At 42.1% G+C, this 11,374-nt stretch overlaps 1 protein-coding gene across 1 annotated transcript in view; it reads right to left on the bottom strand.

Moving 5' to 3' along the window:
- LOC129814841 (zinc finger protein GLI1-like) overlaps positions 1–10,772 on the bottom strand; it is a 129,832-nt gene extending 119,060 nt beyond the window's left edge. Inside the window, exon 1 of the mRNA XM_055867917.1 lies at positions 10,404–10,772. The gene's annotated coding sequence lies outside the window, so the exon portion shown is untranslated. The remainder of the gene's footprint in view (positions 1–10,403) is intronic.
- Between the last annotated feature and the right edge of the window lie 602 nt (positions 10,773–11,374).

Consider the following 11,374-nt stretch of genomic DNA (forward strand, 5'->3'; position numbering starts at 1 on the left):
CTCGTTTTTGAAAGAAAAGCAAATTTTTTTGTCTATTAAAATAACATCAAATTGATCATAATTATAGTGTAGACATTGTTAATGTTGTAAATGACTATTGTAGTTGGAAACGGCTGATTTTAATGGAATATCTACATAGGCGTACAGAGGCCCATTATCAGCAATAATCACTCCTGTGTTCCAATGGCACGTTGTGTTAGCTAATCCAAGTTTAAAAGGCTAATTGATCATTTGAAAACCCTTTTGCAATTATGTTAGCACAGCACCGGGGCCTCCCACTCCTCTTTCTATTCCGGTTAGAGACAGTTTGCGCTGTTCTGTGAAGGGAGTAGTACACAGCGTTGTACTAGATGTTCAGTTTCTTGGCAATTTCTCGCATGGAACAGCCTTCATTTCTCAGGACAAGAAAACCTAAAGGAAATACTATTTCAGAGACAATCCTAACATTAAGACTGAAGGGATGAGTGAAAAACAAGCCCCATGGAGGAGTAGAATGAAAGAGAGAGAGAGAGAGAGAGAGAGCGAGAGGGGGAGAAAGGGGAGGTGTGCTGCCAGTCAGACCAGGACGGTTGAGTTGTAAAATGTGTTCCAGCAGGAAAGCTGGAGCTGAGCAGTGTGGAATCAGTCGGCAACTTTCCCTTCCCCTGCTTTCCTACTCCAGCCTCTCCCTCTCTCTCTCTCTCCCCGCTGCTGCCTGCAGCCCACCCAAGAAGCAGCCTATGGGCATAAATTTGAAAGCTTGACTCAAGGCGGATTTAAAACAATCTGCGTCTCTAGCTCCCCCCCCCCCCTCCCTTTCTCTCTGCTTTTCCTCTCTCCTTCTCTTTCTCTTACTCTCTTCCTCTAAAATGCACTCTCACTCTCCCTCTCTCTCTATCTCTCCTCTCTCTCTCCTTTCCCCCCTCTAAAATCCTCTCACTCTATTTGGTTCCGTCGTTTTCCAGAGAGAGAATCCCAGCGGTGATGAAACCGAACTCTTTCTCAGTTCCTGCCAACAATATTATTTTTCTAAGCTTAATTGGGTTTGTCTTGTGAGTTGCATTGAATGAACAGAAACAGTATTGGTATTGGTGTATAGCTGGCTACGTGTGCGTATTATCCGTGTGTCTGTAGCTAGCTGTGTGTGTGTGTGTGTGTGTGCGTGTGTGTGAGAGACTTGTATTGTTCAGCTTCCGCCACATAATGTGTTAGATAAAGAAGATTCAAATGTACGCTGGTAGAAGCGTTAAGATCAAAAGGGGTAAATGTAACTTCCATATTGTCCCCCCCCCCCCCCCCTTGAAAACTACTAACAGTTGTCTCAATGTTCCATATTTTTTTCAAAGAGGAAGTTGACTATTCCTTTAAGCATTAATTGACTAGTTTCATTTACCGGTTTGTATACAACATGAGTAAACAGAAACGTAATACAAAGCACAGATGTAGCTTGAACGAGCAAACAACTTACTCAACTTTTAGTCTATTTAATCCCCCCCCAAAAAAGACAACGAGTGCTTTATTGTGTTTGCTGTTGTGTTGTGTATCCTGTTTTGGTTCATCTTAAAATTTTGTCTGATTACAAATAGCGCTACAATATCACATCTAGAACTGAACACAATCACCTGGACCTTGCTTGTTGTCAAACGTTTCATTCTGAAAATCATAAAATCCTACAGATTTTGTCATTTTTTGTAAATGTTTGTAATCTTCAGAAGTCCCTTTGTTTAGAAGGTGTGTCAGACAGATAGAGCGGTGTAAAATCTCCTCCTGTCACGTCAAAGCACTGTGTAGAATTAACAGTTTAGAACTCTACAGTCAGTTCTAATTCTAATCACTCTGGAATCAGTTGTAGTCTGCTCTATAAAGTCAGTTCTTGAGTTCTCTAAAAGACAGTTTTAGTAAAAAGTAGGAATCTTCTGGACATGGCTTCATACTTCTCAGCAGTAGCAGTGTGTGGGTAAAATCACCCGGGAAAGCCAATCCCCCCCCAAAAAGCCATATTACAACCTATGTGTTAATAATAATAATTGCGGTGTTAGCTCTATAACCTGTTAGTTCACATGCCTTGACACTGTGACAAATAGGCCGAGACAATAAGAAGACACAGTTTACAAAACCGGAGAGCAACATCTGTCCGGTGAAGTCCACAGAACATATTGCATGTAACAAACAGTTACATGATCTACAGTGTGGTCAAGCACGGTGATGCAAAAATATTTGCTCATTAGCCAACTTCCTTTCATGGGCAACAAAGCGCCAGGCCAGCTAGTTAACATTAGCATACTACATCTAGCTACATATTGAACTTCCCTCCTCTCAGGCCAGCGGTACAATGTATGAATTTATGGTTGGATCAGAATCGCCTTTATAACCATTGGCCGGTACGGAGAATTAAGTAAAACCACATGTCCAAATACCTATCTCCGTGGCTAATTTAGGAAAGGGACAGTTTTAGCTAGCTAGCCACCGGAGGACAACAACACAACGCAACAATTCAAGTTTTTTTTCTGTCAATAACGGCATTTGGTCTGAAGCCAAATCCAAACTGGCTTCCCTTGACACTTTTTTTGGGGTGTGCCAGGACCATTCACATCTGAGCTCACTCAATTTAGCTCAATGCTGATTGGCTATTATTTTTTAAATAAATGGAGGCCAGATGTTCACTGGCTTCCCTTGCATTCAATTATTATTATTTATTTGTATTTTTTAACCTTTATTTAACTAATCCCCCAAAAGTCAAGTCAGTTGAGAACAAATTCTTATTTACAACCCGGGCGACGCTGGGCCAATTGTGTGCCGCCCTATGGGACTCCCAATCACGGCCGGTTGTGATACAGCCTGGAATCGAACCAGGGTCTGTAGTGACACATCTAGCACTGAGATGCACGGCCTTAGACCGCTGCGCCACTCGGGCAGCAACAATATCATAGTCTTTCTGTCCCGACAGCGTCAGATAGACTGGGTACACATACTGAGACAGAAGGGCACTGTTTTGTTCTCTCGGATGCTTTCTCCGGTGAGAAACATTTAGCCTCTTGCAAATTGAAGTAAATGCATAAAACACAGAGAGACGAAAGATACATTATTTTGCATGTTTTTGTCTTTAAAAAAAAGAAGAATCCCTTGGGGATGGTGCATGATAGTTCTTGTGGCATTTAGTTGCATGTTTGTGCCTCACCTTACTTCCGACATTGCTAACGATGGCCACTGGTTGTCTGAAAAGACCATAACTCTATCTACAACTTGTTTGGGGTGACTGTGATTGTAGCATTTAGTTGTCATGTGTGTGTGTCCTATCACTCTATCTATGTCTAGTAAAGTATATAGTCGCGTGTGTGTGTCCTTTCACTCTATCTATGTCTAGTAAAGTATATATTCGCGTGTGTGTGTCCTATCACTCTATCTATGTCTAGTAAAGTATATAGTCGTGTGTTTGTGTCCTATCACTCTATCTACGCCTAGTAAAGTATATAGTCGTGTGTGTGTGTCCTATCACTCTATCTATGTCTAGTAAAGTATATTGTCATGTTTGTGTCTTATCACTCTATCTATGTCTAGTAAAGTATATTGTCGCGTGTGTGTGTCCTATCACTCTATCTATGTCTAGTAAAGTATATAGTCGTGTGTGTGTGTCCTATCACTCTATCTATGTCTAGTAAAGTATATAGTCGTGTGTGTGTGTCCTATCACTCTATCTATGTCTAGTAAAGTATATAGTCGCGTGTGTGTGTCCTATCACTCTATCTATGTCTAGTAAAGTATATAGTCGCGTGTGTGTGTCCTATCACTCTATCTATGTCTAGTAAAGTATATAGTCGCGTGTGTGTGTCCTATCACTCTATCTATGTCTAGTAAAGTATATTGTCATGTTTGTGTCCTATCACTCTATCTATGTCTAGTAAAGTATATTGTCGCGTGTGTGTGTCCTATCACTATCTATGTCTAGTAAAGTATATAGTCATGTGTGTGTGTCCTATCACTCTATGTCTAGTAAAGTATATAGTCATGTGTGTGTGTCCTATCACTCTATCTATGTCTAGTAAAGTATATAGTCGCGTGTGTGTCCTATCACTATCTATGTCTAGTAAAGTATATAGTCGTGTGTGTGTGTCCTTTTACTTACAACTAGTGAAGTACAGTATCTAGTCTTGAGTGTCACTTTATTTATTAGATTTTTTATTTCACCTTTATTTAAACAGGTAGGTCAGTTGAGAACAAGTTCTCATTTGCAACTGCGACCTAGCCAAGATAAAGCAAAGCAGTGCGACACAAACAACAACACAAAGTTACACATGGGATAAACAAACGTACAGTCAATAACACAATATAACAATATATGTACAGTGTGTGCAAATGTAGTAATGTTAGGAAGGTAAGGCAATAAATAGGTCATAGTGGCAAAATAATTACAATTTAGCATTAACACTGGAGTGATAGATGTGCAGATGGTGATGTGCAAGTAGAGATACTGGGGTGCAAAATAGCAACAACAAAATAAAAACAATATGGGGATGAGGTAGTTGGGTGTGCTATTTACAGATGAGCTGTGTACAGGTACAGTGATCGGTAAGCTGCTCTGACAGCTGATGCTTAAAGTTAGTGAGGGAGATATAAGTCTCCAGCTTCAGTCATTTACTTTACTTTTGACATGACTCTATCTATAACTACCTGGTAACTTATCTAGGTGTGTGTGTGTCATTTACAACATTACTCTATCAACGTCTAGTAAATTATCTACGATAACGTTATGACCACGCGTGCTGATTTGATCTGATTTAAGTGGTGTGCGATCGTGAGATTTTGTACCCAACAACATATTAAAACAACATATTTTGAACCCAACAAACATATTAAAGCTAACTATTTTTTACTACTAGTCACTGAAAAAGTGAAACAGAATATGAACTACAAGTAAATGGAGATGCACATGAATGTGATACAAAGCCAGAGAAGGATAGAGAGAGAGAGGTAAAAAGGATAGAGAGATAAAGAGAGAGAGGGCGACAGACAGAGACAGAGGTAGAGGACACACACACACACACAGAGAGAGAGAAGAGAAAGAACAGAGGATCTTCTTCCTGTAGTCAGTTTGTTGGTGTGGGACTGGTGACGACAGAACAGGACTGTGGGTTCAGGAATCAGGACCTCTGCCAGACAACTCCCTCCTTGATCTGGATCATTATCTCAGAGCTGTGATAGTAGATTTGTTGTGGAGGGTTGGAGGCCCATCAACACACGCAATGTGCTAACCGCCGAGGCAATGAAGAGAGAGTGTGTGTGTGTGGGCGGGCGTGCGTGCGTGTACGGAAGTCTGCGTTCCTTCCAGTTCCACTGGAAGTCGGAAATAATTGTTCCAGCAGTAAAATGTAATAGCTTATCACATAAACGCTGTGGAAATGAAGTGACTGTGTATGAACTTCTCCGCTTCGCTATTGACTTGACTGGAAGTTTAACAGTCTTATAGGCCCGTGTTAAATGTTGCTGAGGGCGTTTGGATTAGTGATCTGTTTCTGGAGGATTTTCTGATTTGTTAAGTTTACAGAAAGCTGGAAGAGAAGAAAAGAGGAAAGAGAAGAGAGAACATCAACGTTCAAAATTCAGAGTGTTCTAATCACCCGGGTGACGGAGCCCTAACGCCTGGTTGCCATTGCAACAGAAGGAAATAAAAAACACTGTCTCGTCGTCTCTTTTTGTCTGCAGAGAGAACGACACCGGGTGAGTCATCAACAGCGTTTCCCTAGAGAACACACAGACTCACACACAGACATATGCACACGCACTCACACATATGCACGCACACAGACACACACGCACACACACAGTTTAAAGATAAAGCGATCACTCAGCAACTCGGCAACCCCAAATAGAATGTCTTCCTTGTATTTTGCGTCGATGTTTTCAATCAAGTGCGGTATAACCTGTACAAGATATGAAGCGATAAGGACTTATTGTTAACTTACACATATTCCAATTCAATCATTTAGATTTGCTTGTTTCGCTACAAAAGTGAACACAATCGGTACAGATACGAAGCGCTGTCTTGCATGTGCTGTTCATATTAACATGAACTGGATGATGGATGATGTTGACAATTTAGGACAGCCAACAATTTTCAAAAGTCAAGACAATGCAAATTGTGATCTGAAGAAAATAAATCCAAAGGGCTACCTTTCCTCTTTCATCACACACAGATAGAATATGTTTCATTCAGCTTGTGCCCTGACTGGCTATCAAACCCCCATTCACTCGACTACCATTTACTCCACTATCCACTTCCATTTCCGACTGCCATTTCATAATGTTTCACTCTGCTTTCGTCCTATTCTATCTGACCCTTATACATCCACTGACTGATCCTGATCAGTACCCGTCCGTAAACCCTGATCAGTTCCTAGGACCTCATTGTGACGGGCTATGCTAACACAACAGGGAAATTAGCAAGGATCACAGTGGCGGCATACGACTCCCATGGGTGTGTGTGTGTGTGTGTGTGTCCCTCACCTGGTTCCCATTACCACCCGCTTTATTTTTAATATCTACCACATGGGACATCAGCAGCCTCTCTCTTTCCATCGCTCTTTCTCTCTTTCCCTTTGTCTCCCCCAGTCCGCCACCCTCATTCAAAGGCCTGTTGGATCAGAGAGAGAAGAGGTGTATCCAGTCCACTGTTCCCCCGGGCGCCCAAAGACGTGGATGTCGATGAAGGCAGACGCCCGCACCTCTCTGATTCAGAGGATTAAATGCGGAAGACATTTCAGTTGAAGACATTCAGTTGTACAACTGACTAGGTATCCCCCTTTCCCCTTTCCGCCTGTTACTGTCAGCAACAATACTCTCTCTCTCTTTCAATTCACTTGTCCCCTCTCTCTCTCTCTCCCTCGCTCTCTCCCTCCTTCTTTCTCCCCCTATCTCTATCTCTCTGCCTCTCTCTCAACCCGAACTACTACACCACACATTCCTTTGACACATGCTACTACACACACACACACATGTGCATGCCAAACATACGCACACACACACAGGCGACACCCCCGCGGGCTCTGAACACACACACTTTGAGCTTCCTCTGCTCTTAACTACTTGGAAATCATTACGGTTGATTGTGTTACAACTGATGTAAGAATAGATGCTCAGAGAGACACAATTATTAGGCATTGATGAAAGGTTTTGTGTTCTCAACTGACTTGCCTGGTAAAAATGAACAATAAATAAATAACATTTTTGGGGGATGAGAATATGTAAATGAAATTTCTTTAATTGAAAGTTCATTTAATTTAATTTCTCAAGCCATTTCCAAGCCATTCAACTGAACCTGCCAACAGTGAAAAACCATGTTCCAGATATTTCCCATGACTACGACGTTTCCCCATTCCATTCTGTGTGATCCACCGCTAATGCCATTCAACCTTTCAAAATGTCTAATGCCTTTGCCCTCTTGTGTCAACCATCTACTTAGTAAAGCAAGTGCTCCTCCGCCACCCCTATTCTCTTTCTCTCCCCCACTCCTCCCCTCCTTCTAAGGCAGACTAACCACACTAGCTGTTTCATCAAGGGTTTTATGGGGAAGACGTTCAGAACTAAGTTAGTATGCAGTAGGGATTCAAGGAATGTGACCAATAACTTGGTTATTATGTTGGAGAAGAAGAGATAAAACTACCGACAACTTTCAAGGAGATGGAGAAAGGAGAGGGAGCGAGAGAAAGAGAGGAACAGACTGAGAAACAGCACTGCCACCGGGCACGCTTTCATGCCAAAACACCACGGCGAGAGAGAAATGAACAGAAAAAAAACACCCTTTCTTTCTTTTTGTCTAATCCTCACAGAAAATGAGACACAATTATGAAGGGAGAAAGGGAGAGTTGCAGGGATATAAAGAAAGAAAGAGAGGGGTCTAGGAGCACCGAGAATCATGTGCTAACACGTGTGTGTGTGACTCCCCTGGTGCATCCACAGCCCAGTCCCACGTCCCTGGCTCTCTGCACCACACAGCGCTAGGCTAGCTGCAGCCGCTCTGCTCGGAGAGGGCCTATGGCAGTGCTGCAGCCGCTCTAACGGTCCATGGGCCTGGGAAAGACAGCTGCTATTAAAGCCGGATTGTTTCAGGTTCACAGGGTGTGAAAGGGCCTGATTGAGGGCCTCTGATCCCAGTGAGGGTGGTCTCTCTCTCTCTCTTTTGGAGAGGTGGGAGGGGGGATGTGACCAATGCTGTGAGTCACGTGACGTGTACCACGGTTAGCGGACTAAAATGGAATCTGCTGGACAAAAACACACCACTTGTTGCTGCTTGCCTGGTCTGCCCGGCAGTGGTCCGCCATGGTCTTGTCTGGCCTGCGTCCAGTGTGTTCTCGGCAATGCCTAGTGCCAGCGTCCAAAATCGGGTTTCTTCTACGTCTTTACCTGGACTTTCGATTTGTATTCACTTTGATTTGTTTGCGGTCTTCTTTGTAGGAAAGGGACTTCCAGACTGAGTGTGTCTAACTCCGCTGAACGCTCGCCTCGTTGAAAACTCCAACCATAATTCAAGACCACTTCCCTATGTTGTTTCCATAAACATTCACCCGTTAGTCACAATATGTATGTTTATGATAAATAGGTTTCTAAAAACATTATAGGCTACGTTTTACGATCAAACCGTTTTCTTCAGTGATGAATGATAATACGGTAATAAAAACATGGCCTCTCAATTACATCATTCTAAATAAGAATGTGCTTCTTAAAACTGAGCCGTCTGGTTAAATAAATAGATAGATCAACTCTGAGGTACATGAGAAAACAGACTTATCAGCTAGCTGGTGATAAAACAGAGTACAAGTCATCTTACTGCTCCGATAGGTAGCTGCCATATAGAGGAAGAGAGATACTTCCTGTATACCTTATTTGTTTAAGCCCTGTCCTAGCGGGGAGCCTTTTGGCAGTAACACAGGCCCATCACACTCTGATAAAGACTAGGGGGAGGAGGAAGATCCTTTGCAGAGGTTTTCACACCAACCAGACCACAGACCAGTCATGGGACAAGTGCAACTCTCTCTTCTCCTCGGTCCTCTCCTCTCTTTTCCTCTCCTTGCTGCTCTAAATCTCAATCCCTTTCTATTTCATCAGTAATTATGTGCCATGTTGTCCCATAAGGTCAGGAGATTTTTCTTATCAGGTCGCAAGGTTAGGTTTTCCCTGACTGTGTGACCAGACCAGATAAACATTCAGGCATTATTTGTTGTTGAGCGATATTGTGGCTGTGGAGTGTGTTGATTGCCATACAACAGTCTTTTGGCTCTCCTCCTTGTCAATAAAGGATACAAAGGGGTTTGCCTGTTGAGGTCAGTCTAGTATTGACAAACCCTCTATACTAGTTTAAAGTTGTCTAAGGTTCATAATCTGACCACATTAGCAGATCAACGCCTAAAAACTCTTTAAGAGTAATTACTGAGATTAACAAGCGTCATGTGTGATTTCATATTGTGGTTTGGGCCATTTCTCAAGAAAGAAAGAAAGTTTGAAAAACATGATCACCAAAGAACTTGGATCTTATGTCATAGGCCTACATATCTGGTCAATAATGATGTTGTTTTGCTGTGGCTGTGGGTGTCCTGACAGAGGACATTTGAAAAATATATTGGCACCTCAAGTATTTCAGGTTACGAGAAACAGCTGTTATCATGCGCCCCTACAACCCCTCTGTGGAATTCTGGGACACACATGGCAAGGAGCCGTGCAGGCCCATGGCTTTTGAGTCTGTGTGGCTGTGTCACAGGCCGAATAGACTGTCGAAACCTCTACTAGGTCTTGGTGGGACGCGCCAGACGTGTAATTCCAAAACTCTCGGGTTCTTTTTTTTTAGGCACGATAAAGCAAAATCTCTTGGTGCAAAGACAAACGCTAAAACATGCATTGACTCTTGAAAAACTATTTTCAACCGTCAACACTTTGAAAGAATTACAAGCCAAGAAAAGAAGTGAGAGATGAGTTGGGAAAGTCCAACGCTCAGTTGAAAATGAGAGGCATTATTCACTAGTTAAAATAAGGTATTCTATTGAAATGTACTATTCACTGAAGATATTTCAGATGTGCTCCACTGACAGCAATAGCCTACAATCAAATACATTTAAATAACTCAAAACAATTAATTTGCTGAAATTTTGGCTAACATTGATTAATTCTGTTTATTCAATGTAAACACAGCACGCATCACCATCACCTATTAGATTGAATGTGTACCAATTAGACCATCCTCACCCGAGGTGACAGCAATCTGACAATAGCCATAATATATAGTCAACATGACATTACATGACTGGTCAATCAAAATAAGACTTGCCATAGAAACAAACAACAAAGACACCTTCAGTACCACTTGTCCTTGCAAAAACACTCATATCAACGATTTTTTAACGTAGAATGGAGACTGAATAGAATAAGCACGGCAATACCTTCTATGAAAAGTTGAAGACGTCTGCATCAGTTTGTTGACTTGATCCCAATACTTTGGACGTTCTGGAAGCTTGGGGATGAGATCTCTTGCGTCCCGCTGGGGGTTCAAGAATTTCCAATAAAGCTCCCTCTCTCTCTGCGTTCTGGCAGACATACAGATGGAGCTGCATGAATTATCCTTTAGTTATTTCTTCTATTCCTCCCGAGTTCAATTAACGTCTTTGTCCAATTTTTTACGAGCGTCTTTCCATAGTTTTCTTTATAGGTAATTCACGAAATCAGTGTGCAGGACAGCACTGAACAAACCCCATATTCGGTAACCAAACGCCCGCAAACCCGAAGTTGGTTCCACAGTCAATGGTGGAATGCGAGACCTCTCTTCTCCTCCCCACTCCCCCCCCCCCCTCCCTCCTTCCCCAAAGTATGTGGACCACCCCGAAACAGGAAGTTCACGTTTTGTTTTTCTTATAAAAAAGAAAGACCATGCTGGCTGCTTGGAGTGCAATAATAGTTTCTTCCACTAGCTAAAGACCATGCAATGCAAGCGAACAGAATAAACCATATGTTAAAACAGATTATATTACAATTACATATTATTTTTTTTACATATTCATTTTTTTTTTTTACTGTCAATTACAATCATAATTCACTATCATATTTACCATATGATACTTATCTGTAACCGTTTATTAAATTGTTTGGTCATATGGTGGTTTTAAAATGATACGGGTCTCATATAAAACTTTTTCTTTCTTGAGCAGCAGCGTGTGTGGCACTAGGGATGCTGATTCCTGAACGTTACGCCTTACTGGAATCCAAGGTACACCGCAAAACCTGGAATGGAGTCAGACCACCACGTTTTAGGAGGGAATGCATACGGTAGGTTAGGAACGCAATACATTTGAAGATTGAAGGCGCGTTGCACAATATTGATCTAGAACCAGTGCGAGTTAAATATGTCGGCTAAAAA

The sequence above is a fragment of the Salvelinus fontinalis genome, chromosome 18, assembly GCF_029448725.1.
Source record: "Salvelinus fontinalis isolate EN_2023a chromosome 18, ASM2944872v1, whole genome shotgun sequence".
Classification (NCBI taxonomy): domain Eukaryota; kingdom Metazoa; phylum Chordata; class Actinopteri; order Salmoniformes; family Salmonidae; genus Salvelinus; species Salvelinus fontinalis.